The sequence below is a fragment of the Chiloscyllium plagiosum genome, unplaced genomic scaffold (genome assembly GCF_037043375.1).
Source record: "Chiloscyllium plagiosum isolate Xiang-an unplaced genomic scaffold, Cpla_swu_hap1 HiC_scaffold_6, whole genome shotgun sequence".
Taxonomy (NCBI): domain Eukaryota; kingdom Metazoa; phylum Chordata; class Chondrichthyes; order Orectolobiformes; family Hemiscylliidae; genus Chiloscyllium; species Chiloscyllium plagiosum.
The window spans coordinates 9,232,743-9,257,946 of record NW_028270144.1 but is presented as its reverse complement, the minus strand read 5'-3'; the positions used below and the strand labels follow the sequence as shown (position 1 = coordinate 9,257,946).

General features: G+C 40.2%; 1 long non-coding RNA gene and 1 pseudogene across 3 annotated transcripts; one reads left to right on the top strand and one right to left on the bottom strand.

Annotated features, from left to right (window-relative positions):
* The first annotated feature begins 144 nt into the window (after positions 1–144).
* On the top strand, positions 145–9,128 carry LOC148149706 (uncharacterized). 3 transcript variants are annotated; one of them, XR_015757322.1, is made up of 5 exons: positions 145–218; positions 4,592–4,656; positions 4,913–5,278; positions 6,507–6,690; positions 8,461–9,128. It is a non-coding gene; the product is annotated as an uncharacterized LOC148149706 (long non-coding RNA). The 3 variants fall into 3 exon arrangements; XR_015757323.1 differs by lacking the exons at positions 145–218; positions 4,592–4,656 and adding an exon at positions 2,137–2,278; XR_015757321.1 differs by lacking the exon at positions 145–218 and adding an exon at positions 2,137–2,278 and having other exon boundaries at positions 4,592–5,278.
* A 53-nt stretch (positions 9,129–9,181) lies between these two features.
* Positions 9,182–11,532, bottom strand: LOC148149705 (uncharacterized; annotated as a pseudogene).
* Positions 11,533–25,204: the final 13,672 nt, after the last annotated feature.

Here is a 25,204-nt window from a genome sequence, read left to right as displayed (position 1 = left end):
AATAAATTGGTAGCATTTTCACTTTGTCATAAAGTTTCCCTCGCGTTGTTTTTTTTTCTCTCTCGCTCCTCTCTGGCCAATTCTGTCAGATTGCATCGGAGCTGGAGAAAACGACTGTCAGTACAAGGTTAGATGTTTGGACGAATCAAATAGGGGGAAGTGCAAAATCGTGAGAAAGATTCGCCCCAGATAGAAGTAAATGGGCACCTCGCCAAGAGGTATGCACTGTCCATTGATTTGCTGAAATTCCGTGCATTTGTGTTCGATTGAGGGAATTATACGGCTGGTTAAAGGCACTGATATATTTTGTTCTGGGCTGGGCATTAAACGCAATGATGTGAAGGTCTGATCTTCCAGGCGCCAGTCAGGAGTTTGCCAATCTCAGTTTTTTTCATGGACCGACAGCGCCCACTAGAGATTAAATCTTTAATTTTCACAAAAAAAGAGAAACTCCCGCCATGAATTCTCTCTCAGTCTTATCGCCTTCTTAGTTTGGAACATTCTCACACCTCTTCAGTGTCACGGTAAACTTTAAAAAATAACATTAATGCCTAGATTTTAAAAAGATTTTGAAGTCTATCTTGACTTGACCGACACAGTTAGCTTCTTGAGGATTTTAAAGTCTCTGAGATGACTTAATGTTACTTTTGAAATTCGCGGGAACTAATGGTCGGGGGAAAATCAGTCTTTGAAATTATTTGTGTCTGCAATATTTAAATTAAGAGATCAACGTGATTGCGTTTCGAGTCTTTTGGAACCGGAATGGTCAGATAATCAGTTCATTTAATAGTAGACAGTAAAACAGGCACCCATTAGGCAAGAGCGGATTTACTGTTTAAAAAGAACGATCTTTCGGACAATTACTCAGTACTTGTCATAAAAACCCTTGCCCAAATCCCTTTAGTGAGTTGTAATTCTCCCAACTCTGTATTAGTGTATCTAGAATAAATGGAAATGTTTAACTGCACAATCGGGAAAACGCGAGTCTACAATTAAAGGGAAATATTTAGTGGAAATTGCAAGTGAACAATTAATGTTTAAGTGTAAGTATTCAATCGATGAAAAAGCAAGCGCAGACGGGTCATTAAAAAGTTCCATCATATGTTGCATCTAAATCTTGAAAACAAATAAAAAGTGCGAATAAAAGGTGTTAGTTTTATTTAGGTGTTAAAACATAATCTAATTTAGAGGCGAGAGATCCCGAGTGTTCGCATCCTGAGCAATTAATCCCATTTAGTGTAAACGGATTTGATGAACTTCGTAATAAGAAAATAAAGGGACAGAAATGAAGTGTCCAATTTGACCAGCGTGTGATGTTCTGGACATTATGCAAAATGATTTTCAATGATGACTTATTCTCAGTAAAGGGTGGAACACGATTCCTCTTCGTTTCCAGGTTGGTTTGAATCATGTCCCAACTAGCTAAAGAATATAAGGTAACTACAGAATTGTATTTAAAATATATCTTAGCGGTATAATGTCAGCTGGTAACCTTAAAATAATGTTGTTTCCCTTCTAATAAAACAAATCTTAGTGAGTTCTACTCTATCCAAATTAATCCCGGGCGGATTGGATCGAAAGATGTGATAATATTCGCAAATTTAAGGCGATGACATGGAACGCACATAAACCCTTAAACAAACGTGGTTGCGCACAAATCCAGGAGTCACCTTAAAGTTTTCACTTTGTGTTTAATAGTTAGCGATCAATGTCAACACGGGGTCATTACATGGAGCAACGTTCTGAGGCGATACACAGATCTGTGGAAGGATACAAATGCATGTCGACATTTTCGTCTTTTTTTTTATCAAGACCAACACCCTTTTATCGTTGAGTTGGAGTTTTATATTCGGAACACTTGTTTATCCCGCCCACCGGCCTGAGAAGACATGGGTTAAACAGAAATCGTCACGCGTGTCTCCTACAAACAGCAAAGGATTAGCTACGATTGTAACTCCTTTCAACATCACTCCTAAACATTACAGCTGTCGACACGTTTACTGCAGCATTTTATACGCCAATTCCCACGCTCGTCATGAAATCACTGCAACTCGTCCCCCCCCCCCCCCCCACCACTTTTACGGGTAATTAATAACTTCGATCAGCGAGAGGAGTTTGAGAAGTTTTGATTCTCTGACACAAGTTGACGCGACTGCAACGCACGCGAGTAAAAGTAAAGACCGGCGTGTTAGTTCGGAGCTCTTTAACGAGACTATCTCGTTATCTCTCGGCACTCCCGTTGACTTGAATGCCCCCTGTTCCAGCAACAATGCAACGGGTGTGTTGCTTTTTTTTTTGGTAAACTAAAACTTCACTGATTTGCGTGTTGTTTTTCCGGTGGGAATGACGCGGGTTTATAAAATAAACTGTGGATGCTGGAAATCTGAAACAAAACCAGTAATTGTAGAGAGAAAGCAGTAGACTACTGGAGAACGGTCCAAAACGCTAACACTCTTTCTAAACTGCAGTTTATCACCTTGGATATCAAAATTGTGGGACAATTTAAAGTTACGGAAGGAGAGGACGTTAGTTAACACAGATTTTGCGCGTTAAGTTTTTAACGCTGAACAATATAATAATTGCGAAAAGCTCAATTAATCCTTTCTTTGGTGTAGATCACCTAAAGCGCTCGTATGTTTTGCGGCTGTTATTAAAGTTCTAACCTGAAATATACAGGAAGCAGCGGGTTTGCTGAGTGTCTGATCTTTCCTTTCACTGTGACCCAGAATAATTGGCAGCAACACCAAACCAGAGGGTAAAGAAATATGACCCCCGCGTCCGATTTATAAAAGTAACTGCTCACTGAGATCCCAGAATAGGATCTGTTACATATCGCGTATGATGCGAAAACCGTTTTCAAAGCAAAAACCATTAAATTGCAATTTGACATTTTCCCACAAAGTTCCTCCAGACATTTGATATGCAAAGTGGCGCCTTATGAAACGATATTTATCACCTACCATAATAACACTGGCCATTCCAAAACTGTTTGACAGCATGTTATTGCTATGTTGTACCATTTCAATGTAACCAGTATTGTAATGAATTGCGTACGGCATTTAAGTCAAAATGCTGCACGTCCAAAAGACACTGAATCCAGTTTTTATTGTGTCAGCTAATCATCTGAAAACAATAAAACAAAACATATAATTGCGGTTGCTGGAATCATGAAGTAGAAAAAGCTGGAGGGACTCAGCTGGTCTCCTCGCATCTAGGGAGAAAAAACAAGAATTAATGATTCCGATATTTATCAAAACGGTCATCTGCTTCCTCCCCGCCGATACTCCCGACGCTGCTGAGTTCTTTCAGCAACTTCCATTTCATCGAAAGAAAAAAACGCCCCTTTGCGATTCACATGATTTGAAGTAATCAGACAATTCAGAGAGATTCTGTCTTCAGTTTACCTCATATCCAATATTGTCCCGAATTCAGCTATTTATCCCCTTGGTCAATATAATCAGTATCTTTAATTTCCTGGGGAAAAAAAAACCTACACAGTAGATCAAACATTTCAGCAAAGAAGGGATGTAAGGTTTCTGAGGGATTTGTTGCATTTAGGGCATAGGCGTTTTTAATGTCATTGCACAAGGTTTTGGAGTGTAACCCAATTGGTTCTCCTTCCGAGGAGTGAGACAGATTCAGCATTGTAGCTTGCGCATGCTAAAGATCCTAAGGATGGTTTGGTGAAAACCGGTAAGTTTGATTGGGAAGGTGCAGCGCTGGCTGAGATCCAACTCACTTTTGGATTTCTTCAAATAAAGTCACGCAGGAATCAAAAAGAAGGCACAAATGAAACGGGTTTGGCCGCACAGAAGCAACGTAGTCAGCTGTAATGAAAAGTGATTTTGAACAGCTTCCATCTTTGTGCCTATTACAGGTATCTGAAGGCAGGTCTGAATTCAGAACACTTGTTTTTCTTTTTAAAAAAGTCAGATCCATTGATGCACTGTCAGGAGAATAAAACACGTGCCTTTTGACAGGCTTTCGGTTACTTGATTATTTCAAATGCAAAACTGGATTATTTAAGGTATATTATAACCGAACAGATGAATCCCATAGCGAGAAGAAAGCCATTCAGCCCAAACCGCTGTGCTGGCCGCTTGAGAGACTAAGTTGCACTCTCGCTCCTTCTCCATAGCCTTGCCCTTATCTTGTTTTTTGTTCTTTTGAAGGCATACACCTTCAAAGAACTTGGAGATTTTTGAAAACCTATTTGAAAAGATTTGCATTTCTGCCCTAAACTGTGTCCTAGTGACGTTATTTAATTCCAACACTAAAGAAACAGCGTATTCTTTACTGGCAAGCATTTTGAGTATGTATTTGTATTTATAGCAGTAAGGACAAACATTTGAATGGATTATATACAGTATCTATAGGAGTAAGTACAAACATTTAATTATATATAGTATCTATAGGAGTAAGGACAAACATTTGAATTAATTATATATAATATCTATAGGAGTAAGGACAAACATATGAATTATATATAGTATCTACAGAAGTAAGAACAAACATTTGAATTAAATTATATATAGTATCTATAGGAGTAAGGGTAAACATTCGAACTAATGATGTACATTTGTATCTGTAGGAAAGAGGGCGGAAAAGAGAGAGACAGATTTAATGGAAATACGATCTAATTCGGGAAGTGGCTGTGTAAGTTTAGTTCGGACAAGTGAAGCAAGTTGTGTAGACTTAGCACACGGTGAGATTTCCGGCACTATGAACCGGGTTAAATGTTACTCAGCAGCGCCGATTTCAAAGCTAACCCGGAAATGCTGATGATTCAGTTTATTCTCCAAATCTGCAGATTGGATTCAAACGCTTTGTGCGACTTTATGGAAGATTCACTTGTATAATCACATACGACTTGATAACGGTGATAATTGTATTCATCTTCTAATAATTTTAGAATGTCTAACCTGAGTCCATGGGAACCCAAAGGAAGAGCAGACGCCAGACGGTCACTGAACCCAAACAGAAAGAGGGTCTTCTCTTCAGGAGATCAGTATTTCAAAGCATTACTGCATTGGCTTCTTTCTAGACCTGAAATCTATTACAGTCCATTAACCTCGTTTTAAAACATTGTCATTACTTCATTTTACACCCGGCTTGTTATTCCTATGGAAACTTCTATGCTGCAAGTGTAAACACGATCTCTTTTCCAGAACGACAGAGGTTACTTGTTGTTTCAGATTGAATCAGCTCACCTAAAAATAATAATAACTATACTGTGGACCTTCACACACCGAGATACATCGACCAGACCCATTAACAGGTAACCTGCAATGACAATCAGCCAGCTTTGTTTACATGGAAAAGTATATCTGCTTGTCAGAAACAGTCTTGTGTTAATGTCTTGTGGTCTCTTCAGCTGTAATATGAAATAAAAGCTTTTATATTTCTTACCTGCAGTTATCACAGGGTTTGAGCTATAGGGAGGGGCTGAATAGGCTGGGGTTGTTTTCCCTGGAGTGTCAGTGGCTGAGGGGTGACCCTTACAGAGGTTTATGAAGTCATGAGGGGCATGCATAGGGTGAATAGACAAAGTCTTTTCCCCAGGATGGAGAAATCCAGAACTACAGGAAAGAGGTTTAGGGTGAGAGAGAAAGATTTAAAAGGGATCTAAGGGGCAACCTTTTTACGCAAAGTGTCTTGTGTGCATGGAATGAGCTGCCAGAGGAAGGTACAATTACAACATTTAAAAGGCACCTCGATGGATATATGAATAGGAAGTGTTTAGAGGGATATGGGCCAAATGCTGGCAAATGGGACTAGATTAATTTATGATATCTGGTTGGCAAGTGGAGTTGGACTGAAGGAGTCTGCTTCCATGCCAACTTTATGACTATGACTCTATGCTCTCATGTTTCCTTTGGTACCCTGTGGAATTGGTCAGCAGGTTCTGTTTTATACTGACTGTAACTGTGCTGGTAAATATTATCAGTGTCATTGCTTGCTGTGCAGTTCATTCAGGATGATGTACCAGCTGAAGCTTTAATACTTACCTGTTTATCAAATGATGATTGACATTAGGCTACCAGAACCTGTGAGAGGTAATTTACATTTTATAACAAGTATTTTATACTTTATAACAAGATCTCCCCAAAAGCAGGGTCAAGCAAGCTCAAAGCTCAGAGTCAGCTGTGGAGTGCATATGTCTTCATCCTTTATCTTCATGATTGGTTCGAATGTTATGGGGTATTGTATAAGTTTTGCATCAGGTTTGTTGGTAGTGATGCGCATGAAAAAATTACAATAATTAGTACCATCATGTTGCTAATATGCAAAGAAAACCATTCTGAAAAATAGTGTAATATTCTCATTGTCTGTTTTGTTTGAGAAGATAATATCGGCAATTTGTTTTATCGAACTGTCGACTGTCAAGTCAAATTATCTTCATGAATGTTTCAGATTTCTGAATTTCAGCCTAAGACTAACATGCTTCAAGTGGTGACTTAAGTCAAGTGACCAGGCTTTTAACAAGTTCCCCTGTTCTTTCCTAGTGTCATGGACGGACATGAGACAGACAACTTGGCTGAAGCATTTCATATTTGGAAAGATGGAAATTTTTGGCTGTCATCACTATTGAATTAGAGAATGGGTGTAGAAAGTAAAAACAGCAAATGATCATCAGGACGTCTTCAAAGAATTCAAATCTAGACTACAAATGCTCCTTTGGGCAGAAAGGCAAGGTGTTGAGATCATATGAAATAGGAACAAGCAGACCATTCAGCCAAACAATCCTGCACCATTATTAAATAAAATCAAGACTGCTTTAACTGTGGTTTTACCTTTATTTTCAGGCACTTCCACCCATGTCCCAGTCTAGTCCTTGGCTCCCTTGTGGATCAAGTATCTGAGCTAGCATTCACTGGCTGTCTAAAAATATTGAGATTAAAATGAACAGAAGAGGAGGCTTATAAGATGTAATAGGTTCATAATTCAGCAGAAAACAAAGCTGAATAGAGAAAGTACAGAGAGAAATTGGAAAGGGAAGGAAGGAGGGGAAGGAGAGTGCATGAACGTAGATTTGTGTTTGACAGAAATGGAAGTCCTAAAATCTTAAATAAACATTTCAAGAGTGAAATGTAGTCAAAGCAAGGATAGAGCCAATCAGGCACAAAAACAGAGACCCTGAAGAGCTGGCAGGCATGGCTGATGTACTGATGAGTACTTTGCTTGCCATCACTAAATAAAAGAATGTTGGCAAATTCACATTACAGGAGGAGATATAGAAAAATTGGATGGGATAAAAATAGGTAAATCAGAATTTAACAGGTGGCATCAGTAAAAACGGTCCTTGGTCTAGACAGATATTTCTTAGTTGTTGAAGGAAACAAGGAGAGAAATAATGGAGGCTTTGGGCACAATCTTCTAAATCTTCTTCCAAAAGGCATAATGGCAGAGGATGGGACAACTACAGACATTCCACTTCTGACAAAAAGGTGGAGAGGCACAAACATGTCAACTATGCTGAAACTTTAACAATTCCAACTGAAATATTGGGTCCAACTGTGAGCACTATACAGGGTCTTACAGAAAATGCAATGCAGGTCTACTAGAACATTGCCAGCAGTGAGTGAGGACTACCAGATATGTGGAGAGTCTAAAAGGGCTAGGGTTGTTCCCCTTAGAACAAAGCTGATTATGAGAATTTTTAAAATCTGCAAAAGGCTGGATAGAGTAAATAAGAAAAAAAGATGTTTCCAATGGTAGAATGATTGGTAAGCAGACAATTCCGATTTAAGGCAATGGGTAACAGATCAGTGACAAAATGAGAAGTTATATTTTTACACAATATAGTGTCACAATCTGGAACACACTTCCTGCAAGAGTGGTGGAAGCAGATTAAATAATATCTTTTAAAAGGGAATAGAATAATTAAGTGAAGGAGAAATAGGAGATGTAATAGGTTCATAATTCAGCAGAAAACAAAGCTGAATAGACAAAGTACAGAGAGAAATTGCAAAGGTGGGCAGCACGGTGGCACAGTGGTTAGCACTGCTGCCTCACAGCGCCAGAGACACGGTTCAGTTCCCGCCTCAGGCGACTCTCTGTGTGGAGTTTGCACATTCTCCCTGTGTCTGCGTGGGTTTGCTCCGGTTTCCTCCCACAATCCAACAATGTGCAGGTTAGGTGAATTGGCCACGTTAAATTCCCGTAGTGTTAGGTGAAGGGGTAAATGTAGGAGAATGGGTCTGGGTGGGTTACGCTTCGGCGGGGTCGGTGTGGACTTGTTGGGCCGAAGGGCCTGTTTCCACACTGTGGGGAATCTAACCTAAAATACTGAAAATGTATTCACTTCAATGTTTTTCACTGCTTCTGCAAGTTCTAGCTTCACAAATATTGCTAAGCCAATGGCTATTTCTTTATGTGAGCCTAGACAAGTTTTTAACTGTGTGGTTACCTTGACTGTTTCCAGTCCGATCTAATCTGCCTTATATATCTATTTTCCAGCTGAAATCACCATTTACTGAACTAACAACAAGCTAATTTTACATCTCTTCAATCAAAGAATGGTGCAAACAATTGCAGTGTTGATCTTGTCACCCTGACAGCATTCAGTTCACCTTACAAGTAGAAGAAAGATGGAGAGTTGAAAGAACGATGAGTAAGAAAGATGTAACATTGAAAAATAGATATAAACAGGATGGAAATAAAGTTATTAAAACGTCTTAGTTGCTTTAAACGGTGTATTAATTGTTATAATCTTATGTTCTGATGTTAAAGAAAATTACTAAACAGTATAATAGCGGTGTGTACGCTGCACCACTGAAAGATTTTCCATACTACAATGTATTGGAACTATACTCTCAGAAGGACATGACAGAATGTGGGAGCATGTGATTCTCGGAAGCTGCTAGTACTCTCAAAGGTTGATATTTATATCTCACATTTGGTCAGTGCACTCAATGGAGTGCAAACATTAATCAATAATCTTCTTCAGAAATCAAAATGTTAGCAACTACCATTCAGTGGATGTTTTAATGCAGTTTGAAAAAAAACTGAGCTTTCTAGTTAAAAAGAGAACTTGCTTATCTATATTGTAGAAGTTCTTAGTATACAGTGAAATGTTTGCCTGTCACAATCAATAAACAACTGCTAAAGTCTGTTGTATGCTGCAAGCCTTATTGTAAAAGACTGCAAGTTGTCAATCCTCCCAAGGAAAGGTTAGAAGTTACATTCTAAGGCCTTCAAATGGGAGACACAAGGATTACAAACAAAAATTATTACACAATTGAATGTATGTTTTTTTCCCAGTCTCTATATTTGCCATATAATGTACAATAAGGGAGTTGAAAAATAATCCCTGTGTCTGCTCGTCAACCTACTATTTTGTAGGCACAGTTAAAAGTCACACAACACCAGGTTATAGTCCAACAGGTTTAAATGGAAGCACCAGTTTTCGGAGCACTGCTCCTTCATCAGGTGGACAACCATCTGGTGGTGTTGGTTGACTTTTAACTTTGGACACCCCAGTCCAACACCCGGCATCTCCAAATCACTTTGTAGACACAATGAGGCATATAAGTGGGGCAAGGAAGACACACAGTCCTGCCAAACCAGATTGGTCTTCTTCCCCTGTCAAGTATATTAATCCCAATAAGATCACCTAAAGCTGCAATAAAAATTCAAATATTCAGTCCAACACTGAAGCAGTAAATATTCCTCCTGTGTATATTTACTAACTAATGGACTTGTTATGTTGTACATTAGTGGTCAATGACCTGAAGTGAATCATTTCAAGTTTACTGTGATCCATGTCAAGCCAAGCATGGCATGTTTTACACAACATCATAGTAAAAATAGACAAGACTGATATTGAAGAATACAGGAGAAAGTGAGGTCTGCAGATGCTGGAGATCAGAGATGGAAATGTGTTGCTGGAAAAGCGCAGCAGGTCAGGCAGCATCTAGGGAACAGGAGAATCGACGTTTCGGGCATTAGCCCTTCTTCAGGAATGAGGAAAGTTGGTCCAGCAGGCTAAGATAAAAGATAGGGAGGAGGGACTTGGGGGAGGGGCGTCGGAAATGTGATAAGTGGAAAGAGGTCAAGGTGAGGGTGATAGGTCAGACGGGTGGGGGCGGAGAGGTCGGGAAGAAGATTGCAGGTTAGGAAGGCGGTGCTGAATTTGATGGATTTGACTGAGACAGGCTGGGGGGAGGGGAAATGAGGAAACTGGTGAAATCCGAGTTCATCCCTTGTGGTTGGAGGGTTCCTAGCCGGAAGATGAGGCGTTCTTCCTCCAACTGTCGTTTCGCTGTGGTCTGACGATGGAGGAGTCCAAAGACCTGCATATCCTTGGTGGAGTGGGAGGGGGAATTGAAATGTTGAGCTACAGGGTGGTTGGGTTGGTTGGTCCGGGTGTCCCAGAGGTGTTCTCTGAAACGCTCCGCAAGTAGGCGGCCTGTCTCCCCAATATAGAGGAGGCCACATCGGGTGCAAAGGATGCAATAGATGATATGTGTGGAGGTACAGGTGAATCTGTGGTGGATATGGAAGTTTCCTTTGGGGCCTTGGAGGGAGGTGAGGGGGGAGGTGTGGGCGCAAGTCTTGCACCTCTTGTGGTTGCAGGGGAAGGTGCCGGGAGTGGAGGTTGGGTTGGTAGGGGGTGTGGATCTGACGAGGGAGTCACGGAGGGAGTGGTCTTTACGGAATGCTGATAGGGGAGGGGAGGGAAATATATCCTTGGTGGTGGGGTCCGTTTGGAGGTGGCGGAAATGACGGCGGATGATGCGCTGTACATGGAGGTTAGTGGGGTGGTAGGTGAGGACCAGTGGGGTTCTGTCCTGGTGGCGGTTGGGGGGGTGGGGTTCAAGGGCGGAGGATCGGGAAGTGGAAGAGATGCGGTGGAGGGCATCGTCGACCACGTCGGGGGGGGAAATTGCGGTCCTTGAAGAAGGAGGCCATCTGGGATGTGCGTTTTTGGAACTGGTCCTCCTGGGAGCAGATGCGGCGGAGTCGAAGGAATTGGGAGAATGGGATGGCGTTTTTACAGGGGGCAGGATGGGAGGAGGTGTAGTCCAGGTAGCTGTGGGAGTCGGTCGGTTTGTAGTAGATGTCCGTGTTGATATGGTCGCCTGAGATAGAAATAGAAAGGTCGAGGAAGGGGAGGGAGGAATCTGAGACTGTCCAGGTGAATTTGAGGTCGGGGTGGAAGGTGTTGGTGAAGTGGATGAACTGTTCAACCTCCTCGTGGGAGCACGAGGCGGCGCCGATACAGTCATCGATGTAGCGGAGGAAAAGGTGGGGGGTGGGGCCAGTGTAGTTGCGGAAGATGGATTGTTCCACATATCCTACGAAGAGGCAGGCATAGCTGGGGCCCATGCGGGTGCCCATGGCTACTCCTTTCGTTTGGAGGAAGTGGGAGGATTGGAAAGAGAAGTTGTTCAGGGTGAGGACCAGTTCAGTCAGTCGAAGGAGGGTGTCAGTGGAAGGGTACTGGTCGGTACGGCGGGAAAGAAAGAAGCGGAGGGCTTTGAGTCCTTCGTGATGGGGGATGGAGGTGTACAGGGACTGGATGTCCATGGTGAAAATAAGGCGTCCACATATCCTACGAAGAATACAGGGCTCACAGACGTAACTGTGCACTGTTTAGTTACAATCTTTTAAAAAAGATCTTGCTTAGAATACAAGTAATGTTATTCCAGGACTCTCTTTTTTTAATGTTCATTCATGTAGTTTGGGCATTGCTTGTTAAGGTGGAATTTAATTCCCATTCCTAAGTGCCTGGAGAAAGTGGTGGTCTTCTTGAATCTTCACAGTTCTTGAGGTGTAGGGACACCAACAGTGCTACTATGAATGGAGTTCCAGGAATATGATCCAACCACAGTGAAGGAATGGCGATGAAGTCCCAAGTCAGGATGTGGTTTGGGGCAAGTGGGGGGAATGGAGGACCATGTGCCTTTGTCCATTTAACAGCAGCTGGAGAGAAAGGGGTGGTTGAAGACGTCTTACTGTTTTACTGCAGTGCATCTTGTAAACAGTACACATTGCTGCCACAATGTATCAGTGGTGGTGATGGGGGTGGGGGGGAGGGGGGGTTAAATGTCAAAGATGGTGGGTAAGTTTTGAAAGTGGGTTGCTTTATCCTGATAGTTTCAGGGATCAATAAAATGCTATCTCAATGTCAAGGTTAGTCACGCTCACCACTATTGATTATAACTTTGTTCATAGTCTGGTTAATTCTTAAATATCTTAAATCATATAATAGTTATTTTCTTTGTGTTCCTTATAACTGTGGGAGGTATGTGGAATGTATACTTCTTTTGAATTCTCAGAAAGAGTTTCATAACTGTCTTAGCTTTCCCAAACTGATTGGCTCTTTTCAAAATAATTCCTCAAATAGACACATTCATATGAATTCATTTGTTCCTTTCCATAGCTTGGGCGTTCCAAGACTTCAAAAATACCACCATTTCGATTCAGAAAGAAGGCACATAAAATTAAATTAATCAACAAGTGTTAAGTTTGAAAATATGTCTACAGACAACAACCACAAGAAACCTTTTAGTTCATGTAATTGAATTGAAGGATTTCATTTAAAAGCTGTTTGCATTCTCTAAGCTAGATTTCTACTGGACCGAAATTAGTCAAACAAGGACATTTTTATCATTTTAGGTCAATTTTTGTGGAATTCACAATGGGTGCTTTTAGCATTAAAAACAAACTTCTGGCAATAGGATCCTCACAAACTTCTATAGTTGCACCATTTAAAGCATACAGTCCGGGTGCATAACAGCCTAGTGTGGCAACTGCTCTGCCCAAAACTCTAAGAAACTCTGTGTACAGACCAGACCATCATGGGAGCTAACCTTTCATCCATGGACTCCATTTACACAGCTCACTGCCACAGAAAGGCTGCCAACATCAGCAAAGACCCATCGATTCCTGGTAATAATCTCCTACAACCTCTTCCATCAGGCAGAAGATACAGAAGCCTGAAAACACACACTAGCAGGTTTGGGAACAGCTTCTTTCCAGCCGTTATTTGACTAATAAATGGTCTATCCAGCCTTAAATAATACTGACCTTGCTAAACCTGACCTCGCCTAGTGCACGCCCGGTGCAATGTCACCTGTATGCCTCTGTCTAAGCCTTTCTGATCTGTACATCCTTGCTTACAATGATCTGTCTGTCCTGCTCATAAACAAAGCTTTTCACTGTACTTTAGTACATGTGACAATCAATCAATCAATAAATCAATCAGTTTTTGTTTTCCAGAATGCTGTGACCTTTCTCATCATGTATGTTATGGATGAGATTGGACCCCCTCAAAATATTTTAGGAAGGTAGCCTACACCTTAACTTTTTCTTATTTCAAAGACAAATGTTAAGTGTCTTAGATGCAACACAATTAGTCAAACTACTTGATGTTAAGCAAAACACAATTTATTTAAACATTGTAGTTAAAATGCAGCTAAAGAAAGGGGAATTTAGATTAATTTAACTGTTGGAAAACTTAACAGAATAACAGGTACAGTAACTATTACTAATTACCTGTTCCAGGTAACATCACATAAACACACCCTTTGGCAAAAAGGAAAATTCAGACACAGATTCATACATGCATAAGACTATAAGGCATAGGAGCAGAAATTAGGCCATTTAGCCAATTAAGTCTGCTCCACCACTCAATTATGGCTTCTCATTCTCCCAATTCCTCCCTGTTACCCTTGATCCCTTTGATACTCAAGAACCTATCTATCTCAGTCTTAAATATACTCAATGATCTGGCCTCCACAGCTTTCTGTAGCTCAAAATTCCATAGATTTACCACGCTTTGGCTGAAGAAGATTCTCCTTATCTCCATTCTAAAAGATCTTCTGTTTATAGTAGGCTGTGCCCTTGGGTCCTAATGTCTTCTACCAATGGAAACATCTTCCCAACATCTACTCTGTCCAGGTCATTCAGTATTCAGTAAGTTTCAATCGGATCATTCCTCATCCTTCTAAACTCCATCGATTATAGACCCAGTGCTTATCATTCAAGGGACCATTATCATTAAACTCCTCTGAACCTGCTCCAAGGCCAGTACATCCTTTCTAAGATAAAGGGCCCAAAACTGCACACAGTACTCCAAATGCAGTTCTCCGATCCAGGAGGAAAAAGCATCAAGAGTAGATTCAGAGAGAGTAGCAGCTAAGAGACATTCGCTGACACTCACAACTTTTTGGAGAGCGCAACAGCTTAAAGCTAAACCTAAAAATTAAAACTAAGACTAGAAAGCCTGGTCTATGAGAGCTGGCAAAACCCAGGCTGCTCTACTGTTCCAACTTTTAAAAAATTCTCAACGCTTCACAAATTTACTTTCTGAGAGATAGCTCAGCACCTCTGCCATATAGCCTCTCTTAAAAAAAAGGACAAAATAACCTATTGAAAGCCACATGATCATCACACGTGTTGTATAAAAGTCACCCGAGTAAAGATAGCAGTTTAAAGTTACAACAAAATTGTTCAGATTATATTATTTGTTGGTCTTGCTAGCGTATGGATGGTAACATTAAAAATAAAATGGGAATTTAGTTAAGGTACTTTTGAAAATTGTTTGCTCCTCTTTGGAGTTTTTTGCAACCTTTAAAATCATTCACATTTAGACAATCAGATATTTCATTGGTAATTTAACCTACCAGCTTATTTACACCATTTATTTATTTTCCCCCAATAATTCTGATGCTTTGAGGTACAATAGTCTCAAAAGTAATATGTTTGACACATGGTTCCATTGAAAGATGATATGTAAGCTAGATATGTGGCATTTAATTATGTCGATATTTATAGATCAGTAATCCCAATTTCCTCTAATTAGACAGTGTTTGTTCCCACAGTGACAATGTACCTTAAACCTAGAGATGAAGGATTTTATCAGGCATATCTCAAAGAAGCAAGGAGGTAGAGGGAGATAAATAATTTGACAGCAAAATTTGATGATAATAGCAGATACTTATGATTGGTTACTGTTGAAGTCTTTTTTAACAATTAAAGAATTAGATGGTTTTTATAATGCAGCAACAACATTCATCTTTTTTTAGAATAACACTTATGGCTGCTTCATACAAGAACTTTAAATGTAATTAGGAGAACTCAATGATGCATTAACTGATATAACTCCCAAATTTAGCATAAAACTGACCCTTATGATTTTTGAATTATAGGAGAAAGCATAACAAAGGAGCATAATTCATATATGCAAATTAGGCTAATTAATTTTATTTATGACTTTGTTATCCTTTATCATACCGTAATAATCATGCCCTTGAATCTTCATAGGTAGAAAACCTAAACCTTTTTTACAGTAAGAATACTTTTTGTAATTAACCCGATCTTCCTTATGAAATTGGGCTAATTAACAAAATTTATATTATCCTAATAACATAGTGGAGGTAATTTTCTAACCGATGAGAATTATGGCCCTTTAGGGATTTAGTGTAGCATTAAATTCTTTTATTTGCGAGCCATTTTGGAGAGGAGTGGTTTTCAATAAATTCCCATCAGACCAGCTCCTGGCAGTAACACACACAAGAAGTTCACTGCCATTATTTAAATCTAGTACTGTACCTCAACCAGCCACTTTATTTGAGTAATATGAGCTGTTCAATTCTAACGAATACTAGTGAATGTGACATTGGACACTACCGATGATAATGAAAATGCCAAAGTCTGGAAAGTGATATTGGCCATTTCTTTTTTTTCCCCTGTCTGAACATAGAACAGTACAGGTCGCTCAGCCCTCGAAGTTGTGCTGTCCTTTTATCCTGCTCTAAGTTCAGACTAACCGACATAATCTTCATTGTAATAAGTTCCATGTGCCTATCCAAGGGTTGCTTAAATGTCCCTCATGTATCAGATTTTACTACGGCTGCTGGCAGAGCATTCCACGCACCCATTACAATCTGCTATTGTCTCATTTCATAAAGCAATTTTGAAAATCTCATTTGTGGAAAGGTATTTGTAAAGTATCTTTAAACACCTCGGGACATCCCAAAACGCTTTATTGATAGGTCGCACAGTGCCATTTCAAGTCCGACAAAAGGAAGAACTTTCTTCCTGCACACTATAATCCAATGCTTTCTGCAAATATATATCTTTAAAATTAGTTCAGAGTTATTAGTACATTTTTAACATTGTTGACATTTCTGAGCCCTGATTTCTTTCCCTAAACCTCGCCACCTTTCTGTCTTGGCTTTTTGAAGAAACCTTTCTAACACACTTCTTCTTCAGTCTTTTAATCATCTGCCTTAATGTATCCTTCGGTGGTTTATTGTCAAATTTTGTTTTATATGGCTCCTGTGAAAGATGTTGGAATATTTTACTACGTAAAAGATATGGCATCAATAAATGCATTTTTGTTACTGTTACATGTTTTTGTAGAGATTAGTACAAAGACAAAGTTATTGTAGCAATATGACTGAAATCACCACCAAATTGGCTATCAACTGGTTAATTCAACTTCGAGTCAAAATAACTCAAATGTTTGTTATTCTTCTCCTGAATTTGCTTTTCTACCTTCCTATCATTCCAGTAGCATTGCAATACTTAGTAATAACCCGACTGAATTTGGGAAAAAAAGCATTCATTGGCTACCTGGAACCCACTCAACTTTGTTTATGAGTAAGGCTTGAAATAGTGTCAGTCAGTATTCATGTTTCAGAGAGATCTTATCATGTCCTCTGCTCTCTGTAGGATAGCAACGCAATGTTCTAGTAGTGAAATATCTGTATTGGCTCTGTATTTGGTGATAGGTGACCAATTTCATTTTGGTTCTTGAAATCTTAGAAGCTAATCACTAGTTCGCTAGATCAATGACTTAACTGGTTGCAAAGCCCTTGGGAAGGGCTTGAGATTGTGAAAGGTGGTATATAAATGTAAGCTTTTTAGTTTTAGTGCTTTCAGGCTTGCGATCAATCCACCTGCCTCTACCTGTACCATAAACAAATAGTGGCCCAAATCTAGCCTTAACATTTTGGTGTTAGACCAATTTTCTTATCCTTCTCAATTCCTAACACTATTGTGGTTGCACCATTCCAACATACATCAGGAGTTTCACACAACCAGGAGCATATTTTTAGTATTAATATTGCACTGATTTCTCTGAAGTTACCTAAGAGGAGAAATAGGTTTGACATTAGAAGATTATTTTGCCAGAGTCTATAGTTGTGAAACATATTTCTGGCTCACAATGCAATTCCTTCAATTGAGAGGTGAAACATCTTCTGAAAGTGGGTACCTGCTCATACAAAAGGAACACTTCAGTTAAGACCAGTGTAGTCTCCTGGACAATGTTTAATTGAGAGAGTTGGGGAGAACGTCTTTTTCATTTCTCTTTGTAACAATTGCATCAGTATTTATTGTGGAAAAGGAATGGAAGATATAGAATGTAGGGAAATAGATGGTGACATCTTGAAAAATGTCCATATTACAGAGGAGGAAGTGCTGGATGTCTTGAGATGCATACAAGTGGAGAAATCCCCAGGTCCTGATCAGGTGTACCCTAGAACTCTATGGGAAGCTAGGGAAGTGATTGCTGGGATATTTGTATAATTGATGGTCACAGGTGTGGTGCCAGAAGACTGGAGGTTGGCTAACGTGGTGCCACTGTTTAAGAAGGACGGTAAGGACAAGCCAGGGAACTATAGACCAGTGAGCCTGATGTCGGTGGTGGGCAAGTTGTTGGAGGGAATCCATGTATTTGGAAAGGCAAGGACTGATTAGGAATGGTCCACGTGGCTTTATGCGTGGGAAATCATGTCTCACAAACTTGATTGAGTTTTTTGAAGTAGTAACAAAAAGGATTGATGAGGGCAGAGAGGTAGATGTGATCGGTATGGATTTCAATAAGGCATTTAATAAGGTTCCCCATGGGAGACTAGTTAGCAAGGTTAGATCTCATGGAATACAGGGAGAACTCGCCATTTGGATACAGAACTGGCTCAAAGTTAGAAGACAAAGGGTGGTGGTGGAGGGTTGTTTTTCAGACTGGAGGCCTGTGACCAGTGGGGTGCCACAAGGATCCGTGCTGGGTCCACTATTTTTCATCACCTATATAAATTATTGGATGTGAGCATAAGAGGTATAGTTAGTAATTTTGCTGATGACACCAAAATTGGAGGTGTAGTGGACAGCGAAGAATGTTACCTCAGATTACAATAGGATCTTGGCCAGATGGGCCAATGGGCTGAGAAGTGCCAGATGGAGTTTAATTTACATAAATGTGAGGTGCTACATTTTGGGAAAGCAAATCTTAGCAGGACTTATACACGTAATGGTAAGGTCCTAGGGAGTGTTGCTGAACAAAGAGACCTTGGAGTACAGGTTCATAGCTCTTGAAAGTGGAGTCACAGGTAGATAAGATAGTGAAGAAGGCATTTGGTATGCTTTCCTTTATTGGTCAGAGTATTGAGTACAGGAGTTGGGAGGTCATGTTGCAGCTGTACAGTACATTGGTTAGGCCACCGTTGGAATATTGCATGCAATTCTGGTCTCCTTCCTATTGGAAAGATGTTGTGAAACTTGAAAGAGTTCAAAAAAGATTTACAAGGATGTTGCCAGGGTTGGAAGGTTTGAGCTATAGGGAGAGGCTGAACAGGCTAGGGCTGTTTTCTTTGGAGTGTCGGAGGCTGAGCGGTGACCTTATAGAGGTTTACAAAATTATGAGGGGCATGGATAGGATAAATAGGCAATTTATCCCTTGGGGTCGGGGAGTCCAGAACTAGAAGGCATAGGTTAGGTTGAGAGGGGAAACACATAAAAGAGACCCAAGGAGCAACCTTTTCACGCAGAGGGTGGTACGTGTATGGAATGAGCTGCCAGAGGAAGTGGTGGAGGTTGGTACAATTGCAACATTTAAGAGGCATTTGGATGGGTATATGAGTAGAAGGGGTTTGGAGGGATATGGGCTGTGTGCTGGCAGGTGGGACTCGATTGGGTTGGAATGTCTGGTCGGCATGGACGGGTTGGACCGAAGGGTCTGTTTCCATGCTGTACATCTCTATGACTGTATGACTCTATGACTAATTAGGGCTTTTAGCCTTTACCTGGAAATGACATGACTCTGAGTAGTGTGGAGTGCATTTGATGCACAAGGCACCATATATGGACCAGGCTGGATAGCACTCCCTGGCTATCAATTTTCAGATGTTTATATATAAGCATTGAAGAAGAGTGCCCAGTACCACTGAGGGTTCTAAGGAAAAATTAGACATTGGTAACAAAGGCAACTTTACCAATGTAGCTAATATCTTAAGTGTGGGCTATCACAATGTTGGTTGGGTCCATTGTCATTTGTGGAGCTGTTGGAAATTAGAATGGCGAAAATGGAAATAATAAAAATAAGTTTGTAATAATATGTGATGACAGTTCAATAGAAAGAGTTCAACATATTCAACAACACATTTCTCATTCCTGTATTAACATAGGATGCCTGTCTCATATTAGTCACTATTTTTCACTGAAATGTTCTGCATGATATTAATTGTCATAATTTGCATTAAAATTATGTTTTAATTAGAGTTTATGATTTTTTTTACAATATGAAATAAGCAGGAACTGAAATATGTCAAAAACAACCACATTTTCCCTTAATTATGGTTTAAATCTATGATTTCTCAACTGAGGCAGAATGATTCTTATCATCCTATCATATTAATATGCTGAAACTTAAGTATCTCCTAATTGAGATTTAATGGTAAAATATACTGTCTTATGTTTGACTTTAAATCATAAAGCAACTTGGAAACATTCATCTCAGTCCCAAAGTATAACAGAAATAACTTAGCAATTCTAAATTACTATACGTAATGCCCAATTTTCACATGCAAATTAAATTTAATTAACACATTTAGTTGACTTTTGTTCTCACTAATTTGACATTAAGTTTGACTCCTCAGTCAAACAATCAGTTCAGCATGTAAAGTATGTGACATTTCAGGAATATATGTGCTGTTACCTCTCTACATGTACATCTTAGACGTGTTCCATCCTATTTATGGTAATGTTTCCAAAGTTTGATTGCTTCAGTTTATGTAGGCTCAACAAAATGTGCCATATCACTTTCTTCTGGGTATTGTAGGAAGCTGTTACTAAATTCATAAACAATGTAACCAGACCCCTTTGCAATTAAAAATTAATTGATATATAATTTCTGGTGCTTTCAAACCTTTAAAGTGGTTGATGTCTTTGTGTTGAGTTAAATAATTTGCACTCTCAACCCCTATGGTGGGATAACTTTGGATCAAATACGAGACTAGCTGGAATGCTTCTTGTTCTAAAGGTTGCGGATGAATTCCAGCAATGAAAGACACTTGGCAACAGTTGGTATTCGGATGATGATTCAAATTAAACCTTTAAAACTCGAGCCAGGCTTTTGAGATTGTGATAGTAGCAGGGGATCTATTGCTGGCATTGTCACAATGACTTGTATTGACTGAAGTCTTCTTTCTTCTCAGTATAATAGGTCATCAGATAAAAGAAAGATTTTAAAATCTTAAAGGTTGTGGCTATAAGAATTATTTGGACTAAGATTACTGTCAGTTCCTTCAAATATGCATTCTTTTCACCCTTCCTAGATGATAACAAAACTACTGCCTAGCACCATTACACTTCAACCTACTTACTGAGATGGTAATTTAATGGGGCAGTGAAAACAAATTGATTTCCAGTCTCTCAGGAGAGAGAGAGACACACACACACATGGCACTCTGTTCATTTTGGCTGTTACCTCACATTTATTTCATTTTGCATAATTCATGCTGCTTATCAATAAGGTTCACAAATAAATGGCAGCACGGTGGCTCAGTGGTTAGCACTGCTGCCTCACAGCACCAGGGACCCGGGTTCAATTCCCGCCTCACTGTCTGTGTGCAGTTTGCACATTCTCCCCGTGTCTGCGTGGGTTTCCTCCCATAGTCTAAAGATGTGCAGGTTAGGTGAACTGACCATGTTAAATTGCCTGTAATGTTAGGTGCATTTGTCAGGGGTAAATGTAGGGGAACGGGTCTGGGACGGTTGCTCTTCGGAGGGTCGGTGTGGACTTGTTAGGCCGAAGGGCCTGTTTCCACACTGTAGGGAATCTAATCTAAAAATGAACTGAATGCTATATAAAATGCTTTGAAGATCCTGGAACTGAAGTGGCAACTTAGAGGCCACCTCACTGTCAGTCGGCATTGCCTTCAGTTTAGTTTTCCTTCTTTGTTGACTTGACTCATCCATTTACTCATCTGCAGCCAAAGGGCTCAGGACTGCTACATAACACTTATGTAACTCTTGCCATACATGAACAGCAACAGCTTTGAGTTATATATCTTCCTGAATGTAGAAAAGTCGTTTTAAAGTTGCTTCAATGGGTCACTTTCTGTAATCCTAAATCTAAAGTATATATTTTCCCTAATCCTTTAGCTGTCCAAGAGATGGTTGAAATGAAAATGGGATCTCAATTTATCACCTTATAGCATCCTGCATCACACACACTGCACCAGTAGCAACACCAAGAGAGATATACCCACTCCATGGGAGTCAATTAATAAGTTGCACTTGGAACCAATTAGTGAAGCAGAAGAAGGAAATGTAAGTGATCAATTAAAGCCAAATATGAAGACTCCTTCAGCTGCTGAGTCAAGCATTATAGTACCTCAATCAGAAGCTTGTGGAGTTATTAGATAATGGCCCAGGCAGCACATCCATCCTGATTTAGTTGCGCTTATTGCAAGTGCCCATGATCTATATTTATACAGAATTGCATGAAATAAGTTGAATGATGATTTATTGTTACTTGTACTCAATAATGAACAGTAAAATAGAGCAAAAGCTTCAACTAATGCACAATCCAGGACCATTTTGAATATTTTAAGAATAAAAATAAATATAGTTGAGAGTCCATTTCATTCTGCTGACTTCGCCATGAGTCCTGAGCCACTTGACCAATGACACTGGCACTGGCCACCCTCTGCTGGACTCACCAACGTCAGAATCACCTCTCTTCCGCCACCAACTCTTCTGTCACTGCCCACCTCACCTATGCTGGGTCCTGTGCTGGACCCACACTCACCTCGCAATGAGGAGTCCCCCAGCTCTGCCACCGCTACCACCTTGTTGATAACCAGGAGCCCCTGGCTCTGGCCTAGCACAACCAGGAACTGCTACCATCACCTCACCGATAGCTATGAGTCCCTGCTCCAAGCCTACCACAACCAGAAGCTGCCACCACCTTACTGGTAACCAGAAGCTCCTGGCTCTGGGCCTACCAAAACCAGGAACTGCTGCCACCGCCTCACCGATAACGAGGAATCCCCGCCCACAATCTATCACAACCAGGAACTGCCACCATTGCCTCACTAATAACTAGGAGTCCCTGCTCCCAGTCTACAAGCAAAAACTGCGACCACTTTCTGATAAGCAGCTTCCACCATTTAATACAATCACAGTCGATCTCATCTCAGCCTCAACTCCACTTTCCTGTCCCTTTCCATAACCCTTCAGCCCATTATTCCTCCTCAAACTTAACCAACGTCCCAACATCCATCACTCTTTACAGTAGTGAGAAGTAATTTTGCCTCATCTCTATTTCAAATCTGCTACTCCATATCCAAAAACTGTGGCCTCTCATTCTAGATTGCCCCATTTGAGGAAACATCCTCTCTACACCTATATTGAAACTTCCTTTTGCATCTTAAATCTCCTATTTCTTCTAAACTCTAGCGAGTAGAGGTCTGATCTGCCTCTTCTTTGGGCAATACTGGCATTGTTCGTCTCTCTTGATCTATTCATTGTGCACTAAACTAGTTGAACTCTTTCTGATATTTCAAGAAGATTGAAGTCACGACATGTACACATGCTCAAGAATGAGGTTTCTTGATTAACTCATGTATAAATACTTTATCAACATAAACATTGTTTGTGTAGTGTTAACTGAAGCATATCTTAAACCTTGAGGATTGTTCCACTTGGGCCATATAGTTTTACTGCTGTTGGCTGTAACTTGGTTAATCACCCATGATAAATTATTTGATAAGGCAACATCATCTGTCCCTGCGTCAAGCTTAAAAATAATGTGGTAGCCATTAACATAAACAGATTTGTCAAATTTGATTGGTTGAATCAATTTCTTCTAAAGATACATTGATTTTTTTTAGATAATTCTAGTTCACTTTAACATCCTTTGTATGAGCAATTGTTTTGACTTTTTGCTGCTCTGTAGTTACTTCAACACATCTTCAAGTGTTGTATGCATTTGTAAAAGTATTACTTTTTAATAACCAGGCGCTACTTATGCATGTAAGGCTTCTTGGTTCTGCAGCATAGACAATGATTCTTAGCATCTGATCTATTCTTTGTATCGGCTTATCATGTCTCTTTAGAGTTTATAGTAGATAAACTGAAAAGATTCTTTGACTCTCCTGCTATGGTGTTATCCTTCCCCTCTAATGATTCCTGAGTTTCTTCCTAGTTTCTACTTGCAGCACAACCAAAATAGCTTTTTTGAAAGTCATGGAATTGTAATAGATCTGACAAAGAAAATGAGGTAGCCATTTCAGCACACCACTAAGTTCCTTGCCAACATCTATCTCAGGATTGCTGCAGTGCTGCAGCACAGCTCAGGACAAGCTGGAAGAGCAGCACCTCATTTTCCACTTGGGTGCTCTAACCTTCTGTACAAAGTCTTGAATTCAACAATTGAAGAGCTTAAAGCCATATCCTTACCCCAACCCAAACACAGCTGGAAATGTGTTGCTGGAAAAGCGCAGCAGGTCAGGCAGCATCCAGGGAACAGGAGAATCGACGTTTCGGGCATAAGCCCTTCTTCAGGGCTTTCCTGAAGAAGGGCTTATGCCCGAAACGTCGATTCTCCTGTTCCCTGGATGCTGCCTGACCTGCTGCGCTTTTCCAGCAACACATTTCCAGCTCTGATCTCCAGCATCTGCAGACCTCACTTTCTCCCCAACCCAAACACACCCAGCCTTATTACATGGTTTGCTATACATACAATCCATTGTTAGCCAATAATAGATTTATTATTATAGCTATTCATTCTCCCAAGGCTGATTGTTATCCACACCATTGCCAGTTCAACTGTTCTTCTCTCTTTGAGCTCAATCTCCACCTATCATTTACTCCTTACTCCATTCCCCATCTTCTGCTTAAAAACAATCTTTTCCTAGCTACCATCAATCCTGAGGATGGGTCACTGAACCCAAAATGTTAACTGATTTCTCTCCACAGACGCTGCTTGATCTACTGAGCTTTTCCAGCGATTTCTGTTTTTGCTACAACTATGGTTCTCGATTTTCCTTGTCGCCATGCCTTTGTTCATTATAGTGGCAACACTCATTGCAAGCTTTATTTACTCCTCCATAAATTCTACCTTTCTCAGAACATCCTGTGCTGTTAACTTTGTTTCCCTTTGCCCCACAGATATTTTTAACTTGATTTACAGAGCTCCAATGTTTGCCTGCTTCCCAGCTAACCTCTAATCCAAATAGTGCTGATAGATTCTTGTTTCTCAATGGAATGTGCAATTACCAAGTGAGACTAGCGGCTATTTGCAAACATGGCCCTGATGTCAAAGGCAGTTACTCCCACCTCCCCTCTGTAATTCAGCTCCTTTTCCCATGTTTGGATTGAGGTTGAATGGGTTGCAAAGAATATGAAAGAGTTTACAATTGGATCAGCCATGTCTTGTTCCATTGGGAGTAGGCTTGAAGGGCTGAATGGGGCGACTCTTGCTCCTTTGTTCATATGCATATTCATACATTGGTGCCATGGGCAATCTCCTTGCATGCATTTATTTTAGTTCAAAAAGCTTTGTGCACAAGTGACGCACAGTCTCAAGTGCTTCTACAAATCCTGTGATAAAACACAATCCTCGACAGACACTGAATCAGTGTAGGGTTTTAAAGTACCACCATGTACAATAGAATTATAGATCACAAGTATTATCAGACTTTGTATCACATATTGTTTAAGGCTGTTATTCTGTCCACAACAAAGTGTGCTATAGGAGCATGGGAAAAACAACTGGTAAAGATGTTAGAATTCACCACATGCTTGTTATTGTCACAATTTCTTTATGCTAACAGCACACTTATCAGTACGTTCAATAACTAGCCAGTATCATGTATATATACTTTCTCACAATCTCAGTGAGACAATGAAGAGCAGTTGCAATCTGTTTTCCAAAGTTCTTTAAATAAAGAAATAATTCATATAG